Below are 25044 nucleotides of genomic sequence, written 5' to 3'. Positions count from 1 at the left end.
GCTTTCAGCACACTCTAACACACTGAACTATTTCTCTAGCCCACAATATGCCTTCCTGACTGAACATAGTCTTACTCACAAATTATTGGGCTGTTGGAAAAGATGCATTTTTTCTATGCAAAAAAGTATCATGAATTTTCCAACAAATTAATATGATGTAAGTCAGTGCTAATGCAGAAACACATCTGGTCTCCCCTTCCCTACCCAAACTATCCCCTCCCCCCCTTTTTTAAGATAGAGAAAGTGAGTGAAAGAGAGCACAGCAACATTGAAGTATCATACAATGGCGTGGGAGTTGGGCTTGACCCTGGGTCATCCCCATGGCAAAACTGTGCTCTATCAAACTGAACTATTCTGCTGTGCTTTGTTTTGTTGTTGAGCACTGTTCTGGCTTATGGTGGAACAGGGGACTGAACCTGGGACCTTTGGTTTCCAAAAGTCTTTTTTATATAACCATTATGCTATCTACAAGGCCCCAATTTCCCAAATTTAGCAAATCATTTAGTCAGTCTTCAGTGACACTGATCATTCCTCGGGTTGTGGCAACATTTTGATTTCCAGAATATAGCAGCCTCTTCAATTCCACTGGAGTGATTTGGGTAAGTTTCTTAAGTCAAGCCATTAGAAAATGCTTTTAATAGTCTTGTTTACAAAGACATTCAACACTTGCTGCTGTGAGGTCAGATGCCCAGGAATATTACGAAGTTTTCTTTTTAATGTGATTCCCTCAGTTGACTTCTAAAGGCTTCCCAGAGCAGCACTGGCAAAGGTGACATCAGGCTAATCTGTGTTCCCTAAATAACACTCTGATGTCCCAAATAAAGTAGTTGTGACATCCTCCCACAGCATGGGAGAATTTTCAAAAGATTAAGTGTCAGGCAAGTCCCTTATTTTGATGATAGTTTTTTCTTTAGGGGGGAGGTGAGGAGGGAGGAACCCTGCTTTGTATTAAAGCATGTAAATGAGGGCTGGGTGGTAGTTCACACATTACCATGCACAAAGGCCTGGGCTTAAGCCTGTAGTCCCCACCCACAGGAGGAAAACTTCATGAGCAGTGAAGCATTGCTGCAAGTGTCTACCTCTACTAACCCTCTCAATTTCTCTCTGTCCTAGCAAATGTGTGTGTGTGTGTGTTTGTGTGTGTGTTTGTGAGTGTGTGTGTTTGTGAGTGTGTATGTATTTTTAAATAAAGCACATAATGAGGTAAACCACATAGCTTCACTCCTGAATATTTTCCCATTGTCTTATTCCTCAGCGAGCAGCATGGTGAGGAATTAATGATTCCTAAGCAGGCCTTCCCAGGGGAGAGGTGGAGGCCTACTGGGGAAAATCTAAAATCTTGATTCTTGGGGCCGGGTGGTGGTGCACCTGGTTGAACACACATGTTACAGTGCACAAGGACTTAGGTTCAAGCCTCCAGTCCCCACCTGTAGGGGCAAAGCTTTGCAAGTGGTGAAGTAGTGCTATAGGTGTCTCTCTCTCTCTCCATCTTCTCATTCCCTGTCTATTTCTGGCTCTACTCAATAAAAATAAATAAATATTAGAAAAAAATTGAAAAAAATGTTGAATCTGGAGATCTCAATAATGGGTCTCCAGGGTAGATGGCTGGTACCACAAAGGCTAGGCAGTGAGGACCTCCAGTTTTTCTGGGTTACTTTCTATTTCCTTCTTCAGGTGTTTAGTAATCTGTGCAGTCCTGGTGTGATGTCTTTAAGGATGACAGGAGACTAACTGTGGAGAGACTCCAGAGCAGCAGTATGAATCCCTGCATATCTCACTACCACCTCCTGAATGAGGCCCCTTCCTTTCTCTTTCTCAGATGCCCCAGCAAGACTGAGCTGAGTTCTAACACCACTGCAAAGACCATGATGTTAGACCAGAAACTATCGAATACTTAGAGGAAAACATTGGTGGGATACTTTCCCACCTAAACCTCAAGGACATCTTTGATGAAACAAACCCAATTGCAAGGAATAAAACAGAAACAAATCAATGGGACTACATCAAATTGAAAAGCTTCTGCACAGCCAAAGAAACCATCACTCAAACAAAGAGACCCCTCACAGAATAGGAGAAGATCTTCACATGCCACACATCAGACAAGAGACTAATCACCAAAATATAAAAAAGAACTCAGCAAACTTAGCAACAAAAAAGCAAATGACCCCATCCAAAAATGGGCAGAGGATATGAACAGAACATTCACTACAGAAGAGATCCAAAAGGCTAACAAATACATGAAAAATTGCTCCAGGTCACTGTCAGAGAAATGCAAATAAAGACAACATTGAGAAACCACCTCACTCCTGTGAGAATGGCATACATCAAAAAGGACAGCAGCAACAAATGCTGGAGAGGTTGTGGGGATGAAAGAACACTTCTGCACTGCTGGTGGGAATGTAAATTGGTCAAGCCTCTGTGGAGAGCAGTCTAGAGAACTCTCACAAGGCTAGACATAGACCTTCCATATGCCCCAGTAATTCCTCTCCTGGGGATATACCCCAAAGACTCCATAACACCAAACCAAAAAGATATGTGTACACCTATGTTCATAGCAGCACAATTCATAATAGCTAAAACCTGGAAGCAACCCAGGTGCCCAACAACAGATAAATGACTGAGAAAGCTATAGTATATATATACAATGGAATGCTACGCAGCTATAAAGAACAATGAATCCACTTTCTCTGACCCATCTTGGATGGAACTAGAAGGAATTATGTTAAATGAGTAAGTCAGAAAGACAAAGACAAGTATGGGATGATCCCACTCATAAACAGAAGCTGAGAAAGAAGAATAGAAAGGGAAACTCAAAGCAGGATCTGACTAAATTTGGAGTACAGCACCAAAGGAAAAATCTCTGGGTGGAGGGTGAAGGTGGATGTTCGGCTTCACTTGGGGCGGGGGGGAGGATGGCATGGAACAGTCTTTTGGTGGTGGGAATGGTGTTTATTATGTAAACTCCTATTACTTTGTAGTCATATAAAGCGCTATTTAACTAATATGAGAGGGGAAAAATTGATTGAATGTCTCAAACTTTTTAATGCACAGACCATAGGCTGAGTCTTTGATATGTTGACTCTCTTAAAAGTTTAGACCAGGGGAGTCGGACAGCAGGTTAAGTGCACATAGCACATAGCTCAAGGACCAGCGTAAAGATCCAGGTTCGAGCCCCCGGCTCCCCAGGGGAGTCGCTAAACAGGCGATGAAGCAGGTCTGCAGGTGTCTTATCTTTCCCCTTGCCTTTCCCTCCTTTCTCCATTTCTCTGTCCTATCCAACAATGACGACATCAGTAACAACTGTTGTTAAAGTTCGGGGCTCTAGTAGGCTGGGCTAGCTTCGCGGTGGTAGACAGAGACTCAAAGACACACGGCTGGGCAGAGAAGCTGTATTTCTTTATTCACAAGCAACAATTCAAAAAACTAACCTAAACTAATCACCTCACAGATCTCTCCTGCATTTTTCTCCCCCTGCGACAGCGGCAGGACTCAGAAACTCAGGAAATATGTAGGGTACAGGCGGGGAGAAGGGAGAAGCGCGAAAACTAGCAAGGGCTAAACCAAATCTCCCGGTGAGGGAGAGTGAGACCAAACCAATGTAACAGAAAAGACCATGTAAATACACCACAATGTCAAGCAATGTAACAGAAGCAGAACTAGATCCCAGAAGCAGAACTAGAAGCATACCAACAAACAACAACTACTACAACAACAAGAAAACAACAAGGGCAACAAAAAGGAATAAATATTAAAAAAAGAAAAAAAAAAAAAACTTAGACCAGGGAGAACAGAAGCAACTGGTGACACAGCTATATACAAATAATGTCAAAGGACATAAATTATGGTGATGTGGTGATGATACAGCAAATCCTAACAAAGGAATTTTTCAAAGTTAACCCAATTTCCAAATAATTTGATCACAGCAATAACTATCTGTTGCCTTCTTAAACCCTAAAACAGGAGGAACCTCCCACTTCCTCTATACAACCTTTATTTCCCCCAGTCCTGGAACCTCTAGGGTGGAGCTCACTTTCCTGCATACGTCTTTCAATTCATACCAAATGATATTGCATCTTCTAATCCCACTCTAATAAACACAGAAAGTACCACTTCAGCATGATTCACTTCAGACTGTGTCCAGAGATGTCATGTGTGGAATGTCAACCCTTCAGCCTCATTACTTGGGTGAGACCTTTCCTTTCATAGGATTCTCTAATTCCATTTCAGGTGGTTCACTTCCTAACAAAGTCCCAAAACCTAGATTTAGACCAGGTCCCATGAGATAGGGCATATGTTCACATGTATCCATCAATTAGGGCAAAATGTATACCTGAAAGCAAAAGTTCACAATAGTCTGCAGTGAGTCAGTATCAAGTTCATAATGAATAGTGTCTACCTAGACTTAGATACCCTCCTCTCCTATTTCCTATTATACTTCCCTCACTCACTCCCAAGCTATCCTTATCAAAGTAAGGACTGCAAAAGATGGATAAGGGAAAGAGACTGTCATACTTCAATGATGACTCTTTTAGTCACTATCAGGCCACCCATAAGCTAGGGCCCTAGTTGGGGAGTCCTGAGATTGCCAAACAGACATTACAGGTATAGACCTCGAATAAATCCCTCTCTCCATTGTTACTGGTCATCTCCATCAGGAACAATACAATAGACCCCTTTGTGGGCCCCCAGTAGTACCTTGCCCTCAACTTGGATCAACAATGGTAGAGAATATTCCATCTTCCGAATGGAGGATGGACAACATACTCTATGCTCCACTTGAGGAAGATGGGTCCTAAAATTGGGGCAGTTTGGAATGATCCTACTCATGACCATAGAATGTGGTCTCAGATCTACAGGGATGCAGAGGTCACATAGGCTCCTAAGCTGAATATGGGCCCCAGACCACATCAAATCGATGGGGTTTACAGTGAACTGCATTTATATATCCTTCCCATATTTGGGAGCCACTCTCTTCCCTGGTCCAGCTTTATGGTCCTTTTTTACAGCCATGACATCATCTTCCCAGACAATAACTTGGATCCACCTGCATATCAGGTTTCAGGCTCAAAAAACAAACAAACAAAAAAACTAGTATAGTCATGAGCCCTTTAGAATATAACTAAAATAGGCCTACTAACTATCTACAAAACGGAGATCCCCAACTCTTCATCTGCATGACTCCAGCCTTTAGGCTCATGATCAGTCAACAATTTGTTTGGCTTTATACGTTAACTCTTTTTTCAGCCACCAGGTTCCAGATGCTAGCATGATGCCAACCAGACTTCCCTAGACAGACAACCCCATCAATATGTCCTGGAGCCCCAATTCTCCAGAGACCCACCCCACTAGGAAAAGAGAGAGACAGGCTGGGAGTATGTATTGACCTACCAAGGCCCATGTTCAGTGGGGAAGCAATTACAGAAGCCAGAACTTTCACCTTCTGTACCCCATAATGACCTTGGGTCCATACTCCCAGAGGGATAAAGAATAGGGAGACTATCAGGGGAGGAGATGGGATACAGAGTTCTGATGGTGGGAACTGTGTGGAGTTGTACCCCTCTTGTCCTCTGATTTTGTTGGTGTTTCCTTTTTATAAATAAAAAAATAAATAAAGTGCTATCCCAGTCTGGGAAGGTAACATAGTGGCACCACCACAAGACTTTCATGCCTGAGTCACCAAAGGTCCCAGGTTTAATCCCCAGCACCACCATATAAGCAGTGCTCTGGTAAAATAAATAATAAACTTTTTAAAAGGGGGGTGTGGCATAATGGTTATGCAATCAGACTCTCATGCCTGAGGCTCTGAGGTCCCAGGTTCAATCCCTTACACCACCATAAACCAGAGCTAAACAGTGCTCTGTTAAGAAAGAAGAAGAAGAAGAAAAAAAAAAGATAATAAATAAGTAAAAGAAAGTGCTATCCCTTCCTTCTCTTCCCTCCTCCTGAACTTCCTGAACCTCAGGCTCACAGGTGAGGGGGTACCAGTGGCCCAGCCCCTGGATGGCTTGAGCAGGTGATGGAATGTCACCAAGAGAAGAGACAGGAATCCGTGATACTCATTTCATCAAAGGCAGATCCAGGTGTGGTTGGTTTATTCGTTAAGGCCTTTTTCTCCCTTTTATTGTCATTGTTGCCAGATGCACAGTCTCACCACTCCAGGCCAACTTTTGTATATGTATGTGTGTGTAGGTATGTATATGCTTTAGGGAGGGAGAGACCAACCACAGCACTACAAGCTCCTGTGCTCTGGTGCTTCCATACAGTATACAAGGGACTTGAACCTGGGTCATAGTCGTATCAAGGTAGGTGCCCTACCAGGTATGCTACCGAATCAGTCCTTTCCACATTTTCTTTTCTCCTTCTTAAACTGCTGTTAAGCTTTATACCCTGGTCCTTGAGCTAATAGGAGCTGGGAAGGGGTATCCCCATGAAACAACCAGCAGCCCCAGGGAAAAGGCCCTACCAGCAAACCTCCCAGACTGAGTTGGAGACTACACTTTCTGGAGACAGGGCCTGCAACAATGGCTCCAACAACTGCAGTACTAACTTGCCTAACACCTCACACATCCACATAAAATGTGGCCATTAGGCTTTATAAGTTAGTAAAGGAACTTGTCCAAGAGAGGCTGTGGGCGGGTCCAGAGAATCCTCCAGCTGTCTACACAAGGGGGCTGATTGAGCCAGGGTTAAAATCTTCTGTCTGCTTCCTATTAAGCCCTTTTATGAGCTCAGAGTGTTACTATCTGGTTTACATTTGCAATGCAGAGGGAAGCAGTAAGGGCCCCAGGGAGGCTTGCTAAAGTATACCTTTGGGAAGCTAGTGGCAACAGAAAGCACCTAGGAGATGGCCAGGCCATGTGACAGGAGAGACACAGGGAAAGAACCAAGGCAGAGAGTCAGAGCAGCAAGTCCTAGTACCTTCCACACCATCTACGTACCACCAACACTCTGCAACTATGCACAGGTACCGGGGTGATGCTCAATCCACTAATCCATCCTTAGATCCCCACAAGCTCTTTCCCCACCCTGATTTCCAGAGATAAAACCTTAAGGGTACACCCAAACACATCTGTTCCATCTATATTTTCCATCCACTGGCAATTGAAACAAGAACCCCAGGCGGGGTCGGGAGGTTGCACAGCGGGTTAAGCATACATGGCAAGGACCCGGGTGAGGATTCTGGTTCTAACCCCTGGCTCCTCACCTGCAAGGGGGTGGTGGGGTGGTCACCTTATAAGTGGTGAAGCAGTTCTCAGGTGTCTCTCTTTCTCTCTCCCTCTCTGTCCTCCCCTCCTCTCTTGATTTCTCTCTGTCCTATCTAGCAACAATGACAGCAATAATAACAACAAGGGCAACAAAAGGGGAAAAAATGGCCTCCAGGAGCAGTGGATTCTAAGTGCAGGCACTGAGTCCCAGCGATAACCCTGGAGGCAAAAAAGAAAGAAAGAAAGAGCGAGCCCCAGAGGTCAACCAAGATTCTCTGATAACAAAGAGTCAGGTCTATTAGCTCAGGATTTGAAAGTGCAAAATGGCATCCTCTGAGAAACCACCAGGAATGGGGCACTTGGCAGGTACCTGTCAGGGATGTGCATTTCAAACAGCCAATCAAAGCCCTGTCAACCTGTCAACTTCACTCCAGCTGGGGCCTGTGGGGAAAGTCCCATCATCACAGCCTCTGTAACACTATCAGCGGCCTGTGCAGACTTCTACAGGTGATGGGAATCTAGAATTGGAAAAATGAGGATGGGGGTGGCAGGAGAGTTCTATATGAGGGAAGGAAGGGAGCTGCTAATTATCCGGTGGTCAACTCCTAGGTAGTGACCACATGTTCCAAAGTTCTCCACACTGTTCCAACCTCAGAGATTCAACTACTGCAACATCTAAACTGGGAGAAATGGCTCACCAGAGGATGGTTTTTGAACTTTGTGGGAGAAATAATGCTGATGATAAAATGAAGGGGGGGCGGGGTAGGAAAGCAGCATAATGGTTATGTAAAAGCCTTTTATGTCTGAGGTTCCAAAGTTCCCCAGGTTCAACCCCCCACACCACTACCATAAGTCAGAGCTGAGCAGTGCTCTGGTAAAAACAAACAAACAAACGAAGGAAGGAAGGAAGAAAGAAAGAGACAAAAAAGAATGGAATAAGTCAAGTGCTTCAGGAGATGGTACAGTGGATAAAGCGGTGGTCTCTCAAGCATGAGGTCCTGAGTTTGATCCCTGGCATGGCATGTGCCAGAGTAATGCTCTGGCTCTCTCACTGATAAATATTTAAAAAAATTAATGAGTCTGTAATGACATGTAAAAGCCTTGTGCTTATTCATTCACAATGATGGCTGACTCTCCTGTGTATTCCAGATGGTGTGTGTGGGAGGAAGTACAAGTCCCAGTGATGAATCATACGACATAAAGCCTCCATGGTTTTCACTGCCAAAAGATCCCAAGAGCCAGACTGCCAACACTTGAATCTTTCTTCCACCACTAAATAGCCAGATGACCTTACACTATTTTCCAAAATGGTGGTTCCCTCAAGAAAAAGCACTTTCTTCATCAGATGAATATGAGGAAGAGTAAACTCTCATATGCCACACTTATGACATTTCCTGGCAAGTAATAAATGCTCAATAAATCACAGAGCTACTACAGTATGGCACACCTGCCCTAACAGCCATGGTCCAGTCATAGAGACAAATAAAAACAAAGACAATGGGATGTGTAACCATCCATTGGCCCACTCCCAAATTAAATCGATAATAAAGAAAATGATAGGGTAAGAGCTTCACTAAAGTTAAAAACAACACTCAGCAATAAAGAGAACAGAAGATCAAGTGCAGCAAAGGTGTGGAAGCAAAGTGGTTAAACCAGAGGTAACTGACTTACCAGATGAGAGAAAGCCAGGACTCTAGCGCAGCAGGAAGCCTGGTAGTAGACTGAGATGGAGGCAAGAGCTCTGGAGTTGTGGGCATTGAGGAAGATAGGGGATCCCTGAAAGCAGGAGGGCTGGCTGAGGTCTCTAGATGTAACAAGGAGACTATATATAGCACTTCTAGAAACCAGCTCCCCAGTGACTGGCTGCATTTGCCCTGCTGAGTCAGAGCCATTCTGGACTCATTCAGTGACAACGTGTACACCAAGGGAAGGGGCATCACTTTCAAAGCCAAGAGACTAAGAGAAAGTCTTCATACCAAATCAACAGACTCAGAGGCTCCTTTGTGTATCTGGCTGGAAGAATGCCGCAGACAACCAACTCCTTTCTCTTCTGGTTACAAGTGGGCAAGACTAGAGTCCAGCAAACTAAAAAGCTCAGGTCCTTGAGAACAGCTGCACATTCAAATCACCTGGAGAGCTTACACTGATCATGGCCACCTGGCCCTCCTATGCCCGAGCATCGCTGTTCAGCCACTCAGCATGTCTGTGGGAAAGTTCCTGCATGCCAGGCATTGCTCTAGATTCCAATTTGAGTCCTCCCAGAAGTCTCCTTCTTGGGAGGAAGGAGCTGTCCTGTGAATAAACCCTACCCACACATACAGACCTTCCACAACTTTTCAGGGATTTGTCTAGGGTTATCAGAACTGGAGGGAATCCTTGAAGATATAATACATTTAAAAAAAAAAAAAACAGAGGTTGAGAGGTGACTCAGAGGGCAGAGTATGCTTGAGGTTTGATCCCCTGCACCACATGGAAGCACCAAGGATTGACAGCAAGTGGCAGTACTTTGGCCTCTGTCTCCCTCTCCTTTGTCACATCTCTCAAAAACAAGAGAATAAAAACTGAGCCAAGGAGGCTGCTCAGAAGTATCGTACATATGAAGGCCCTGGGGCTCACACCCTAGCAAGGCACTGGGGCACAAAACAAAACTAAGAAACAATGCAGGTAGGAGAAGGAATGCTTCAAAGAATCTGTCACTGCAGTGAGTGAAGAGATTGTCTTCTGTGAAAGGACAAAAGGAAGTTATAAAAAAAAAAAAAAAAGAAAGAAAGAAAAAAGAAAGAAAGGAAGGAAGAAAGAAAGAAGGAAAGAAAGCTTCCAGAGAGTTTTATAAGAGTTCTAGAAATTAAGACAGTTGTGTCTGGATGGTGGTGCCCCTGGTTGAGCACATACATTACAGTGCCCAAGGACCTGGGCTTGAGCCACTGGTCCCCACCTGCAAGGGGAAAGTTTTGTGAGTGGTCAAGCAGGGCTGCAGGTGTTTCTCTCTCCCCCTCTCTATCATCCTCTTCCCTCTTGATTTCTGGCTGTCTTTATCAAATCAAATAAAGATAATTAAAAAATTAAAATTAAGACAGTTGATGGCAATATATAGGCTAGAAGAGAAAAGGAGGAAACTTTCCAGGAAGTAGACTTGGAAAACAAAAGAGAAAAGGTTAAAAAAAAAATCAATCCATGAGTACCTCCTTCCAGTTTAATTTCACGAGTGTTCCTGGAGAAGAAGGGAAAAAATTATTTCGAAGTCTCAGGAAGCTGTTCAGATATGAAGGATAGCATGTGAATATGAGTTTCCCAAATGTGATGTTTCACTGAAAATTAAGTAAAATGCATTAAAAAAAAGACTCAGGTCTATCACAGTGCAATTTCATTACAGACAGAAAGACACTCCAAGGGTCAAAGAGAAAATTCTAACAACTTTCATAAGGGGGAGGGACAATTCCATTCAAAGCATCATGAGTAAGAACGACAGCAGATATTTCAACAGCAACAATATTGGACCCAGAAGAACAATGCTTTCCAAATACTGCAGGACAAAGGTTTTTCAACCTAGGGTTCATAGCCTGTCAAACAGTCAGTTGCACTTAGAGGACCTTAGAAAACTTACTTCTCCTGCACTTTTTTCCAGAACCTTCTAGTATATTTCATCAGAAATAAAGGTGAGAGAGGGCTGGGGAGTTTGCATATTGGCTATGTAAAATGACTTTCATGCCTGAGTCACCAAAGATCCCAAATTCAATCCCCTATACCACCATAAACCAGAGTTGAGCAGTGCTCTGGGTGTGTGTGTGTGTGTGTGTGTGTGTGTGTGTGTGTGTGTGTGTGTGTGTGTTGAGCACACACATTACAGTGTCCAAAGACCTGGGCTTGAGCCCCTGGTCCCCACCTGCAAGGGGAAAGCTTTGCAAGGGGAAAGCTTTACAAGGGGAAAGCTTTGCAAGTGGTGAAGCTGGGCTGCAGGACATACATACACACACACACACACACACACACACACACACACACACACAATGGAGACAATAGAATGATGCATTAGAAAGAGAAAGAAGGGGCTGGGTAGGCGCACCTGGCTGAGTGCACATGTTACAATGCACAAGAAGCGGGGGGTTTAGGCCCTGTTCCCCAGATACAGTGGGAAAGCTTCATGAATGGTGAAGCAGTGCTATAGGTGTCTCTCTGTCTCTCTCCCACTCTGTCTCCCCCTTCTGATCAATTTCTGGCTATCTCTATCTAATAAATTAGAAAAAAGAAAGATACAAAGAGAAGCCATGCATGAAGCTAGAAGGAGGTTCCAGGACAGCGGCTGTGCAAAGGTGGCACATTCTGAGCAAGTCAGGAGGCCTGAGGACTTGCCACAGGAGCCTCACCAAGTAAAGCAACATGTACTTTCTATTTCAAATAGAAAATAGCAAGATTAAGGAGGTTCTTATGTGTTGGGTGGGATACTGGGCAGCTTTTGAGAATGAGAGGTCAAAGAGAAAGGCAGTGTGTGAAACTTCACTTCAAGAAGCTTCACCCTTGCAGGTGGGTGCAGGTGTGGGCCTGAACCAGGGTCCTTGCACATGGTAATGTGTGTGTGCTCAATCAAGTGCACCACTGCCTGGCCCCCCTTTTTGTTTATTTAAAAGATTTATTTCAGAGGAAGATTGAGAGGTGTGAGAACCATTTTGGCACTGGTGCAGGGGATCGAACCCAGGGCCTCTCAGGCAGCAGCTTTGCTGCTGGTAGTGCTGTCTACCTTACACTCTGGAGCAGGAAGAGGTCAAGATTTGCAGAGGGCATGGCCACAGTCAATCCTGAGCCCTTGGGATTTCCTAGTCACTTTCCCTGGCACATCCTAGTGGCTGTTTCCCTTTCTCCTGCAGATGGCTCACTCTGAGAACCCTGTTTCCTTCAGAACCTAAGCTAAACCTCCATTCCCAGCCTGAAAGTCAAAACCCAAACAAACAAAAACCCACTATCTCTGGTTGGGGAGATAGCATAATGGATATGCAAAAGACTTCTCTGCCTTAGGCTCCAAATTCCCAGGTTCAATCCCCAGCACCACCAGAAACCACATCTGAGCAGTGTTCCCGTATCTCTCTCTGCAAATGTTTCTCTCTTTATCTCTCATTAAAAACAAATACATTATAATAATAGTGATTGTGTATTCTACCCCAGCCCCTCCATCCTCACCTCACCTACACTCAATACACACACACTCTCTCTCTGTCTCTCTATCTCTCTCTCTATGAGAGAGATACTCATATCTATTATAATGTATTTTCATTTCAGAAAGGACAGTACTAGGAGCAAGGAGAAAATCCCAATAGCTTTCAGAGATGGGGAAACAATCCCTTTCAAAGCATCAGATATTAGAATGATTAGGGGCAATCTCTTCTAGCTTTCCCCTAGGGACCCTGAGGACAAAAGGAGAGTGGGTGGGTCCCCTGTTCTCAACTTCGGTAATATCTCAGAAAAATGAGAAAGCCACAAGGCATCCACAAGTTAGCCAGTTCACCTGGGTCAGATTAATGTTGAGGGATGAGAGGTTGTATGAATGATCCACATCCCCAAGATACAGGCAGAGTTGCAAAAACTGTATCAGAAGTGAAGTGCCAAGTCTGAGCTGAATATCTTTCATGTCTATTTAAAGGTACTGACATCTATGGCTTTTCTTTTTCTTACCAGTTTATGCTACTCTCATTAAGATAGCAAACTCAGCCTGACCTATTTTTTTTTATCACAAGTGTTTATTTACTGTTTATATTCACAGAAAACATTTCCTCCCCCCCAGATGGTTCCCAGGATGACAGCTGTAGCTTCTTCCCCACCCCACCCCCCATCTCCGGAGACAAAATGACTTTATCGCACTCCTAGGGTTTATAAACTGCTTACTAGACAGTAGAGCCATGCTAGAAAAAAAGGTCACTCTCGTTCAGATCAAGCTTCCCCTGTACAAGTCTTTGATTTGTGGCTAGCACAATGAAAACCTTTTGTTAATGAAGATGGGGAAGGATAATCTCAGAGGGCAGAGGACGGTGAAGAGTTTGGGGGTCAAGTTCTATCTGTCCCTAAAAAAGATCACCATATGACGGGGGATCAGAAACAGCCCCACTGGTTGGGGCAGCTTCGATCTAACCTGTGCGTTTCCCTGTCAATCAATTTGCGAAGCACTGCATAAGCCCCCACTTTCAGGACTTCAAGAGCTCTTAACAGAGGTGTCTCTAATTATGGCTCTGAATCCCCGATTGCTCCTAGTAGTCCCCCCTCAAAAAAAAAAAAAAAAAAAAAAGAAAAAGAAAAAGGAAAAAAAAAAAAAAACCATGGACACACGCACATAGCGCCTCCTTCCGGCCCAATAATTAACAAACCAGTTTCAAGTACAGGGCTCCTCCCAAGCACACAAAACAGCTCCAAACACACAGCTCACAGCAGCCAAAAAAACAGGACACCCAAGTTAACTGTGACCGCAGCCCCATTAGGTGCCTCTGCACGACCACCCTATGCCTACCCTATCCCCACCCCCAAGACTATGGCTGAAGATGCAGTCTCAATCTGTACCCCGAAGCGGATCGGACAAGGGGGGAAGGGGGGAAGAGCTGGAGCACTGAGCTTTGCATTTGTGCGGCAGATTCCTACCTCCAATCCTGAAGTCACCTTCGCGGGGAGTGTATCTCCTCTGGGACCGGCTGGCCTGGGGTAATCCTGGGGCGGGCTCAGCACCCCCGGGTGCGATCCGCCTCTAATCACCTGCTGCCCTGGGGCTGGGCGCGGGCGGGGCGGCCCAGATCGGCTTTCTGGAAGGTGGTTCCTGCAGGAGAACCCCCCTCGATCGCTGCTCTGGGGTCGGTTACATGTCTCGAGGAGGACCCCCTCCTTCCTCTTCCAGCCCCGGCCCGTGGAAGAGGGAGGGCGGGAGGTTCTAAAAAGACTAATGGACTCTTAGCTCGGCTCGTCACTCCCCGGCTCACTTGTCAAAACTCCGCAGCATTCCAGAACCCCTTCCCGGGCACCCGCTCCTGGGGAGGCGGGGACTTTGGGGTGAGCGAGGCTGACACCTTAGGAGCTTGCAGCTGTAAGCCAGAGGCAGGTTGGAAAAGAGGAGACGCCCCACCCCTAAGCTCCGAGCCGGGTGGAAAGTTCTCCCTGGAGCCGCTGCAAAAAAAAAAAAAAAAAAAAAAAAAAAAGCTCCACCTCCCCAGCATCAATTCATTTCATAACCGCTCCGTTTCATAATCAAGTAGCGGCTCAGGTTCTTCCTGGGGGTGGACGCTGCAGGGTGGGGGTGGTGGAAGGGGAGCCCCAAACTAAAATCACGAATCATCACACCCAACAGGATGTCAGGAAACTTTCCAGAAATTCCCTGATTCTTGCTGCTGCTGCTGGAGGAACCCAATGGACCCTGCAGAATTACAATCTCCGGTGACTGCACTGCTCAAGTATTTCCTTTATACCTTCTCCCCGCTCACTATGCCCCTCAGGCTCTCTGTGGGGTTCGCTCTGCCAGTCACTCCCACCCCTCCACCCCACACCGACACAGAGGCATGAACGGGCGGGGTCGCCCCCACCATTTTTCCAGCTGCAAATTGATAAGGAAGCCCGACCCATGAGGCTGAATTGTTTATATCACACCCACCCAGGCTTTGGCTTTCCTGTCCTCAATTAATGGGGGTGGAAATAAGACAGGAAAAGAGTGTTTGCTTTTCTCTAAAGCGGGCGGGAAAGTGGGGTGGGGGCTGACATAGATGGAGAGAACCCCATCTCACTGACTTTGCTTTTTTTTTTTTTTTCTCCAAAACTTCAGTTGTATCTTATTCCATTTCCACCTCTACCACACTGTTCACACCAGTTGAAGAGTGAAAGCCTTGCTGTGCCAAACCTCAAACCCTTAAGGACAAGCTCAAAACACATTTTCATATGGTTTGGGGATGGGGAGGCTTGGGGCAGGGAGTTAGCATGGTACAAAGACCCCCGGGGTTGAATGTTTGGCAAACTTTTTAGCACAAACAGAAGCTCAGCACCTCTGGGGGTTGATTAGGCAGGGAAAACATCCTCGCATACTCAACACACTCCTTCAGGTTCATATCAGAATTCTGCCCCATTCCCATTTTCTTCCTACCCTTTTTAAGATAGAGACAGAGAAGGCAGCAAAGACACCAAAGCTTCCTCCAGTGCGGTGGGGCCCGAATCTGGCTTGCACACATGGCCAAGCAGTGCACTATCTAAGTGAGCTATTTCACCAGCCCAAAAGACTCATTGTGAAGGTTTCCTTTTTATTAAGGAGAGAACTAGAGCATTACTCTGCCATGTGCCATGCCAGGAATCAAACTCAGGACCTCATGTTTGAGAGTCCAAAGTGTTATCCACTGTGCCCCTTCATGAGCTCCTAGCCCTATTTTTTTCTTTTATTTATTTATTTATTCCCTTTTGTTGCCCTTGTTGTTTTATTGTTGTAGTTATTATTGTTGTTGTCGTTGTTGGATAGGACAGAGAGAAATGGAGAGAGGAGGGGAAGACAGAGAGGAGGAGAGAAAGATAGACACCTGCAGACCTGCTTCATCGCCTGTGAAGCTACTCCCCTGCAGGTGGGGAGCCGGGGTTCGAACCGGGATCCTTATGCCAGTCCTCGTGCTTTGCGCCACCTGCGCTTAACCTGCTGCACTACAGCCCGACTCCCCCTAGCCCTATTTTCTAAGCTGTGCTTCTCTTCCAGGGGTTTCCATAGCCCTAACAAATAATTAGCTTTGTAGCAGAAGGATGTTGTAGAATTCAAAGCCAAAACAATCAATCATATAGGACAGGGCAAAAGAAGGCTTCAGTTCTTGGTAGCATATGGAATGGGTAGTTGGGGGGGTGCATAAGTGGGGTGGAGTGAGGTAAGGTGGGGTGGCCCAAATCAAGGTCAGGGTGGGTATTTGCCCAGTCTGAAGTAGCAAAGCAGCACTTGGTAAGCAGTCATCATCAATAGTCCTGGGATTGCACCCTGGTACTTCATGCAGGTTGGCACAACAGCAAACCCACAGGCAGGTAGGAGTGACAGGCAGGGACATTCCTCCTTTGCATGAACAGGACGGAAACAAAACCCCAGGAATAAAGCTATCTGAGAAAGGTGTGGGTATTGCAGTCAGTGGCACCTGGCGCTTAGCACAATGTGTCTGCGGGTGAGAACTAGTTCTGCAAACCAGTCTGCAAAATGCTGCCTGCAGTTCCTGGGTCAAAGCAAGTCACGATGATGATTCCCAAAAAGCCAATTGTTTCAGAACCCTCTAATAGGAATCTTGGGTGGTGTAGATAGCATAATAGTTATGCAGAGACACTCATTCCTGAGGCTTCAAAGTCCCAGGTTCAATCCTCTGCAGCACCATCATAAACCAAGCTAAGCAGAACTCTGGTAATAAATACATAATAAATAAAAAGAAAGTAAGTCTTAGAGCTGGGGGCCGGGCAGTGGTGCACCTGGTTGAGCCTGCATGTTACCATGTGCAAGGACACTGGTTCAAGCCCCTGCTCTGCACCTGCAGAGGGGAAGCTTCATCATCATCTCTCCTTCTCTCCCTTTCCTTCTCAACTTCTCTTTGTCCTAACAAATAATTTTCTATTTAAAAATGTAATAATGTTTAAAAAGAAAGTAAATAAATCTTGAGCCTATAGATTTTTTTTTTTTTTTTTTTTTTTTTTGCTTATAGATATCTTAAGGGTAGGGAGAAGCAGTTTCAGGCTGACAAGCTTTCTCCCTGTTATGCCTGAGGTCCTGGGTTTGAGCCTTGGCACTACATAGGAGCAAACAATGAGAGAGCAGTCTTGGGTCTCTCCCTCTCGAAGAAGAGATAGAGAGAAAGAAACAAAACCAGCAACACAGCTCATCTGGATAGTGTGCCTGCTTTTTTATGGGTACAACTCAGATTCAAGCCCAGTTCCCACTACACTGGGAAGCTTCAATGCTGTGGTCTTTTTCTCTTTCTTCCTCTGTCTCTGAAGGGGAATATTTATCTATTCCCCCTCCCTCCATTAACTTTGTTGCCTAAACTCAGCTGAGTTGTGTATGAGCTAGGAATTAACATGCCACCACATCTGAAAAGTATCTTAGTTTCAGGAAGCCTTTAGAATGCATATGACATTCTCATTAGCCAGCCAGGAAGGTATGACCTGGTTGGTCCTGGGTTTCACTGTGGACTGGAAAAGAAATCAATGACTAGGTAAACAGTGGGATTTTGAAGTGGGTCTGGTTTAAATAACACTTCAGGTAGTGCTTGCCACACTAGGCACCTACAAATAACATGGGTTTGAGTGAGAACTGCTGATAATGTTAAGAAAATCTCAAAGTAGCTTTCATACACCAAGGAAATGGCTCATTAGACATAGCTGAGAGTTCAGCATAAGGGCTGGTGACCAAAGTCCCATCTGGAAGGAGGTTGACCAAAATGGCCACAAATGCCATTTGCTGAATATATAGATTTGAGAAAAATGGACAAAGACTCAGGATCATAGCAGAATACGTGTTTCATAGGAATCTGCCTGTTGGGCTGATAAGAAATAGGCAGAGATAATAAGAGGTGGATTCATATGAGGAGGTAGGAGTTTGACAATAAAGGGAAGTGTCTCTGTTTCCCTCTCCCTCTAAGAATGAACTTGGCAGCTAACACACTCTTCTTAGGCTGTTGTGTCCAGTTGGAGGTCCCTTAGTTAAAGGGAGTTGAAAAAACCCTGGAGAGGCTCCAAAGGAGAAGCAGGATGATTAAAGAGAGAAAAGAGACCTACGAAGGAAGGTTAAAGGATTCGGAGTTGTTTAGTCTAGAGCGAGAAAGTGCCTGAAGACAAACTGAACAGTCCTCTCCTTCTTGAAGGGTTATTATAAAGAGGATACTGGCCAGCTGGTCTACATCTCAAAAAAAAAAAAGAAAAAAAGAAAAAAAAGAAAGAAAGAAAAAAGAAAATAAAGGAAGAAAGAAAGAAAAAAAGGCTGAGCAGGTAAAAGAGACTCAAAGGCAATGTTACTATTTGGGTTGGACAGAAAGGAGACTGCTTACTCCTAATGGTAGCCCACTTGACATTGACACCACTGTGATCTTTGTTCATCAGACCCCATCCTGAGTGAAAAACCCTGTAAATCCTGTAAAGTTAGGCTAAAGCCAAGTGAGAGAACTTCTGGAGCTACAGTCTTCCTCACCATCATTGAATGTGGGAACCAAGATCCTGGGTGTCCACTTCCCTGTCTATACAAATAATATGCCTTGAGAATGTAACTTTCCACATGCAATGCTCCCCATAACAATATGCCTCACTTTTCACTGAGCCTTTATTTTCTTTATTGGGATAGGAGCATGCTCAACTTCAGACCACTGCACCAAAAGAATATGTGATGGATTCACTCTTGTAGATTATTTTTCTCTACATATAGAGGTATTAACTATTAGTTTGCAAATACTAGTTGTTGATGATAATAGCTACAAATTTACAAGGTCTTACTATAGGTATGTTGAGAATGGTGTGAATTATTTTACATAGCTTATCCATCTTATTTCATTTTTTTTTTTTTTGGCATTTTAGCTCTTGGGAGGTAGGGATATCACAAAAAGGAATATATGAGTTTATTGACCCAAACTGATTAAAAAAAAAAATCTATGGTGGGGAGATAGCAGAGTGGCTATGTAAAAGACTTTAATGCCTGAGGCTCTGAAGACAACCCCCCCCAGCCCCAAACCAGAGATGAGTAGTGCTCTGGTTAAAACTAACAAGCAACCTAGCACTCCACAGGTTTACATTACCTGGAGAACACACCATGTTTCCTGAAATATAGTAGAGAAAAGGACAGGCCTTTTGCCTTCTGATTGAAGGGTGCATTCTAATCTCCCACAAAACTGAAGAATATAATTCTTGTCTCAGGGCCAGGTGGTGGAGCACCTGGTTAAGCGTACACATTGCACAAGGACCCAGGTTCAAGCCCCTGGTCCCTACTTGAAGGGGAGAAGCTTTGTGAGTGGTGAAGCAGGGCTGCAGGTGTTTCTCTGCCTCTCTCCCTCTCTCCATCTCTCCTTATCCTCTCAATTTCTCTCTGTCTCTATACAATAATAAGCAAATAAAAATATTTTTAAAAAGATTTGTCCTACCTACAGGTATGCAAAGATTACACAGACTCCTGCATTGAATATAGGCCCCAGATCAAATCAATGGGGTTTAAAATTAATGGTATTTATATACTTTTCCCAGATTTGGGAGCTACTCTTTTTCCTGATCCAGCTTTCTAGTCATATTTCCAATGCTGATACCATCTCCCCAGATAATGTTTTTGACCCACCTGCATGTTAGCTGTCAGGCTCAGGCAAAAATTAGTAAAGTCACAGACCCCTTGGAATATACCTAAAATAGACCTACTAACCACTTCCAAAATGGAGACCCCAAATCTCATCTGCTATATTCTTGCCTTTAAGTTCCAGATTATTAAGCAATTTGTTCTTCTTTATATCTTAATGCTTTTTCAGACACCAAGTTGCAGATGCTACCATGATGCCAACCTGACTTCCCCAGGCAAACAACCTCCCCAATATACCCTGGAGCCCCCTCTCTCCGAAGATGAGAGCCCTGCTCCACTAGGGAAAGACAGGGACAGGCTGGGACTATGGATCAACCTGCCAAGGCCCATGTTCAGTGGAGAAGCAATTACAGAAGCCAGACCTTCCACCTTCTGCACCCCATAATGATCCTGGGTCCATACTCCCAAAGATATAAAGAATAGTAAAGCTTCCAGTGGAGGGAATGGTATATGGAACTCTGGTGGTGGGAAATGTGTGGAGTTTTACCCTTCTTATCCTATGGTTTTGTCGATATTTTATAAATAAATTAAATTAAAAAATATTTGTCTCTGGGAGTTGGGCGGTAGCGCAGTCGGTTAAGCGCAGGTGGCACAAAGTGCAAGGACTAGCGTAAGGATCCTGGTTCCAGCCCCCGGCTCCCCACCTGTAGGGGAGTCACTTCACAGGCAGTGAAGCAGGTCTGCAGGCGTCTGTCTTTCTCCCTCCCTCTCTGTCTTCCCCTCCTCTCTCCATTTCTGTCTGTCCTATCCAACAATGATGATATCAATAACAACAACAATAATAACTACAACAATAAAACAACAAGGGCAACAAAAGAGAATACATAAATATTTTTTAAAAGATTTGTCTCTATTTTATCAATCAGAAACACTTAGTTATTCATGTTATCTAGCCTTGCATGATAGTAAGTTTTCATGACTGTTGGGAGAATGAACAAAAGCATTATGATGGTGATGCATTAAATCAGATTGAGCTGAGTTGACTGTTTTTAACATGCTGATGGTCAAATTCATTATGGGTCATTTCTATAAAGCCCTCTTGTCAGATGTCCCCCAAGAGTTTTAAATTCCGACAGTTCCCTTTAATTCATCATGCATGAGAACGTATGGGGATGGGTCACATATTTTTCTCAATGTCAACTACTTCTAGATCAAGAAAAGATTTTTTTTATGGTGTCCACTGAGTGCTGTTGTATTTCGACCATAAATGATTCATGAGTGAAACAGACATCAAAATGATTTTTTGAAAGGCAAATGAACCACACACAAACAACCAAAAAAAAATTCAAAGCCTTGATCCAATTTCTTTCTTTCTTTCTTTTTTATTAAACAGATATTTTCCCATTAGAACAATTCATCCTTAGTCTATAAACACAGAGTGGCATAATTATCTAAGTGTTTGCTAACAGATCTAAACCGTATGTAGCTATAAAAAAAAGTTGGCAAGAGGAAGAAAGAGGAAATTCCCAGGAGAAGATCTCCAACCACATCCAGGAACACCAGATCTCCATAAATATAAAGCCCAGCAGTGGCACCAAGAGAAGCTTGAGGAGAAACCTCAGAATTTTAACACAAACCACAGAAATATCTTTGAATTGTCTTATGCTAAACAATGACAGTCCCACCCAATCATCTTGCAGCCAACTTGTGGGCAGAGTGTTCCAGATGTAACTAATGGAATCATGATGTCTAGAATAAAGAATGGTATTCAGTTAATGCTGATTGAGTGGATGGATGAGTTAATGAATGAATGAATGTCTGAATAGTGGTTTAGATTGCCTCTCTCATCCTTTGGACTGATCATTTTGGAAAGAGGCCTTTAGTGCTTCAATCTCAAAGAGGCTAAATTGAAGGTCCTTACAGAGGACCTATGCTACTGGACAATGGTACTTTGGAATAATCTACGCAGCCAGAGACCAATTTATGAGCCAAACAAACTGATCTATGATTTTACCAGGAACACAGGAAGGGGAATTGTAGTACTACTGCAATTTTTGTTATTCTTATTCCAAAAGTTACCACTATTTACAGCACAGGTTCTAAATATTTTATTTATTTGACAGATGCAGAAAGAAATCAAGAGGGAAGGGAGAATATAGAAAAGGGGGAGAGAGAGAGAGAGATACCTGCAACACTGCTTCACTGATTGCAAAGCTTTCCCCCTGCAGTTGGAGACTGGGGACTTGAACCCCACTTCTTGCACATTAAAACCTATGTGCTCAACTTGAGGCGCCACCACAGAGTCCCCAGATTCTAAATTCTACCTAAAGTCCAAAAGAATTAAGCAAAGTAACTGGCAGCTGTTGAACTCTTACTGGGTACAGGGTCTTACTCTATAGCCTCTACATATTATTACCCCCCATTTTTTTTTACAATATTAAAAATAGATTCAAAGACTGAGTAGACAATACAATGGTTTTACATGACTGAGGCTCTGAAGTCCCAGGTCACTCTCCAGCATTACCATAAACCAGAGCTGTACAGTGCTCTGGTCATAAAACAAAATCAAAAAATAAATTCTGAGCCTCTGAAGTCTCAGGTTTCACCTTTCCCCCCATAAATAGATTCTGTGGAGCTGGTGAAATAACTTGCTTGCATAATGTGTTATTGTGAGCAACCCAGGCTTGAGAGTGGTTCCTACTACAATGAAATAAGTGTCACCTCACGGTGACACTCTTTCACTCTTTCTCTTCTGCCTCTCCAATCTGTATCTTAAAAAGAAAAGAAAAAAAATCTGTGGCCCTGGGAATGGTACAGTAGATACAACATTGGATCAATCATGAACTCTTAAGTTTGATCCCCAGCACCACATGTACCAGAGTGATGCCCTGGTTCTATCTTCCTCTCATTAATATTCAGGTTTTGAGGGCGTTGGTCAATAATGCAGTGGGATAAGAGCACATGGTGTGGGAGTCCTGTGGTAGTGCAGCTGGTTAAGTGCACATGGCGCAAAGCGCAAGGACCAGTGTAAGGATCCCGGTTCGAGGCTCTAGCTCCCCACTTGCAGGAGAGTCACTTCACAGGCAATGAAGCAGGTCTGCAGGTGTCTATCTTTCTCTTCCTCTCTTTGTCTCCCCTCCTCTTTCAACTTCTCTCTGTCCTATCCAACAACAACAACAGCAATGACAACAATAATAATAACGACAACAAGGGCAACAAAATGGGAAAAATGGCCTCTAGGAACAGTGGATTTGTAGTGCAGGCACAGAGCCCCAGAAATAACCCTGGAGGAAAAAAAAATTAATTCAGATTTTGGAACTCAAGTAGATTTTATCTGGGACCAACACTAACTCTTAACTGATACCCATTGAAACCTGTCCAAATCCTATCTCCTGTCATTTCTCAACACAAAACCATCATCCCAATCAAAGCACTTACCTAGAAATATCCAAAGATCATTCTAACCCCTGCAAGATATGTCCCCTCACCTCTGCAACCCGCCACCACCTCTCTCCTTCAGGGGCTCTCATCATTCACTCTTCAGTCAATAAACCATAAGTGATTTGGACCACATCTTCCCATTAGGTCTTAAATCTATAGATTTAGGACTGTATTTTTGATGACAGCCTTGGGATCCAGTAGAGTAACAAAACCTTGGATTTAAAGTCCAAATCCCCCCAACAATTCATTATCATTGGAGTCTGGACAGATATTTAACATTTTCTACTCATATTCCAAATCATATTCCTGAAGGTCTTAGGAAGAGGCGATCAAATGAGAAAATGGAAACAAGCTGTCTAGGATGATGCCTGATATTGGAAGTGATTGATTTTAAGACCACTAGCTATTTCTGACATCGATGGACATTTGTCACAAGTCTGGCAAGGGAAGCTATTGGTCAGAAGTGCTGCTAAAGTGTCAATAAAACACAGGGCAGAACCCCACAGCAAAGGTTACCCAGGGTAGACTGTCAGTAGCAATAGTGTTCAGGCTGTGAAAACTTACTATAAGCTATAAAAATATAGCCCCAGTTCTTTTGTTCTCTTCCTTCTTTTCTTTCTTTGTTTCATAGAGACAAAATGGTGGTGGGGAGAGAGAGAAACCACAGCACCAAAGTTTTCTTCAATGCTGTGGGGCCTGGGCTTGAACCTGGGTAGAGCACATAGCAAAGTAGCACACTATCACACTATCCAAGTGAGCTATTCCCTACCCCACCCCCACTCTTAGGTACTGTTAGTAAATACTGGACAAATTCTTATTGAGTAAACCTATGCATACCTAGGTGGAGTGAGTGGGAGGAATCCTAAGCTATTAATATTTCACTGATAAGCCCTTACTTGAGGCTATGGTCTAGTCACAACTAGAGTTTGGATAGGAGTTAGTTGACCTAGAGGCAGAACCTTCAAATACCCAAGCTTAGCAAAAGGAATTCTGCAACCCAACTTGATTGGCCTGAGCCCAGCAAAAGCGATGTCAAAATTGGACTGAGGAGAGCTGAAGGACTTAGTTGAGTAAAGGTCAGCTACTCCTCATTGGTGGCTTCCCAAGGGACTTGAAATTACTCAGCAAATACTCCTTCATCTGCTTCAAATCCCCCACTGCTAAGAATAATACAGGTTTCCTCTGCTATATGCAAGTGGAACTTTCCCATTTGGTTTGATTTAGTAGGTTATTTTTTGGGGTTGGGAATGCTATTACCATTAAATTATATGGAAGAAGATTTAAGCATTCCCAGGCCTCCTAAATAATCTACCAATGCATACCACATGGGAACATTCTGCTTTCAGGTAGTGAGGGAAACCTGTATGGTTAAAAAACCAGAAAAAGCATGCAAGAGTTAGTCCAAACTCTCATCCCTTGGCCTCCACCCCTTCTAGCAGTAACCACACACAACCTGGAGGCTGATCAAATGAATTTTCATCAAGACCGTGGGTTAAATAACATGGTGGAAACAAAAAGAACAGGCAGTCATTACTTGAAGCTTTCAACAGGTTTAGTAAGATTGGTTGCAAGAACTGGAAACCCAAGAATAAAAAACCTGCATTCCTGGATAGAAAATAAATCACATTAACACAAACCAGAAAACCAAGATTGAGAGAGACAATTCCTTCCATCTCTCATTCTCCAGACTTGATGGTGGCATCTGCTTCCATTTCCAACATTTTACATTGGGAATACATGAACCATCTTTTTATTTTTCCTCCAATGTGTGTGTGTGTGTGTGTATATACTATCTTCAGCCATCTTGAAGCATCTCTGGGAGATATCTTAAACTAAACTACCTACCCAGAATTGTAAGGACATCAGTTCTTTCTTGCCTTGGGCTCTTGGACACATGTGAATGGGACTATGTCCCTCACTCTAGTCACCTTTATCAGGTTAATCCCTGCTTCCCCTCTCTGTATTCTGTTTAGACACCACCTTTCCCAGGAATCCCCCTCCTGGGAATCCTTCCCTGGATTGTATCTGGAGCTCTTATTTGAGTTTCAGTCACATCCCCACATCCCCACTGTCTGTCTACTTCTCTCTCTCTCTCTGTGTATATATATATCTTTGTTTACTTATCTCTTTTTTAATATTTATTTATTTATTTTCCCTTTTGTTGCTCTT

General features: G+C 43.9%; 1 protein-coding gene across 5 annotated transcripts in view; it reads right to left on the bottom strand.

Moving 5' to 3' along the window:
- Positions 1–25044, bottom strand: part of PDZD2 (PDZ domain containing 2) — a 527012-nt gene that overhangs the window by 262886 nt on the left and 239082 nt on the right. Inside the window, exon 1 of one of the 5 annotated variants that reach the window (XM_060191200.1) lies at positions 13824–14504. The exons of the other annotated variants lie outside the window; for them this stretch is intronic. The gene's annotated coding sequence lies outside the window, so the exon portion shown is untranslated. Of the gene's footprint in view, positions 1–13823; positions 14505–25044 lie in introns of those variants that run through there. 5 annotated transcript variants of the gene reach the window in all.

This window comes from Erinaceus europaeus, chromosome 5, assembly GCF_950295315.1.
Source record: "Erinaceus europaeus chromosome 5, mEriEur2.1, whole genome shotgun sequence".
In the NCBI taxonomy this organism is placed as follows: Eukaryota; Metazoa; Chordata; class Mammalia; order Eulipotyphla; family Erinaceidae; genus Erinaceus; species Erinaceus europaeus.
Note: the sequence above shows the minus strand (reverse complement) of the source record. Positions and strands in the feature narration are given on the sequence as shown.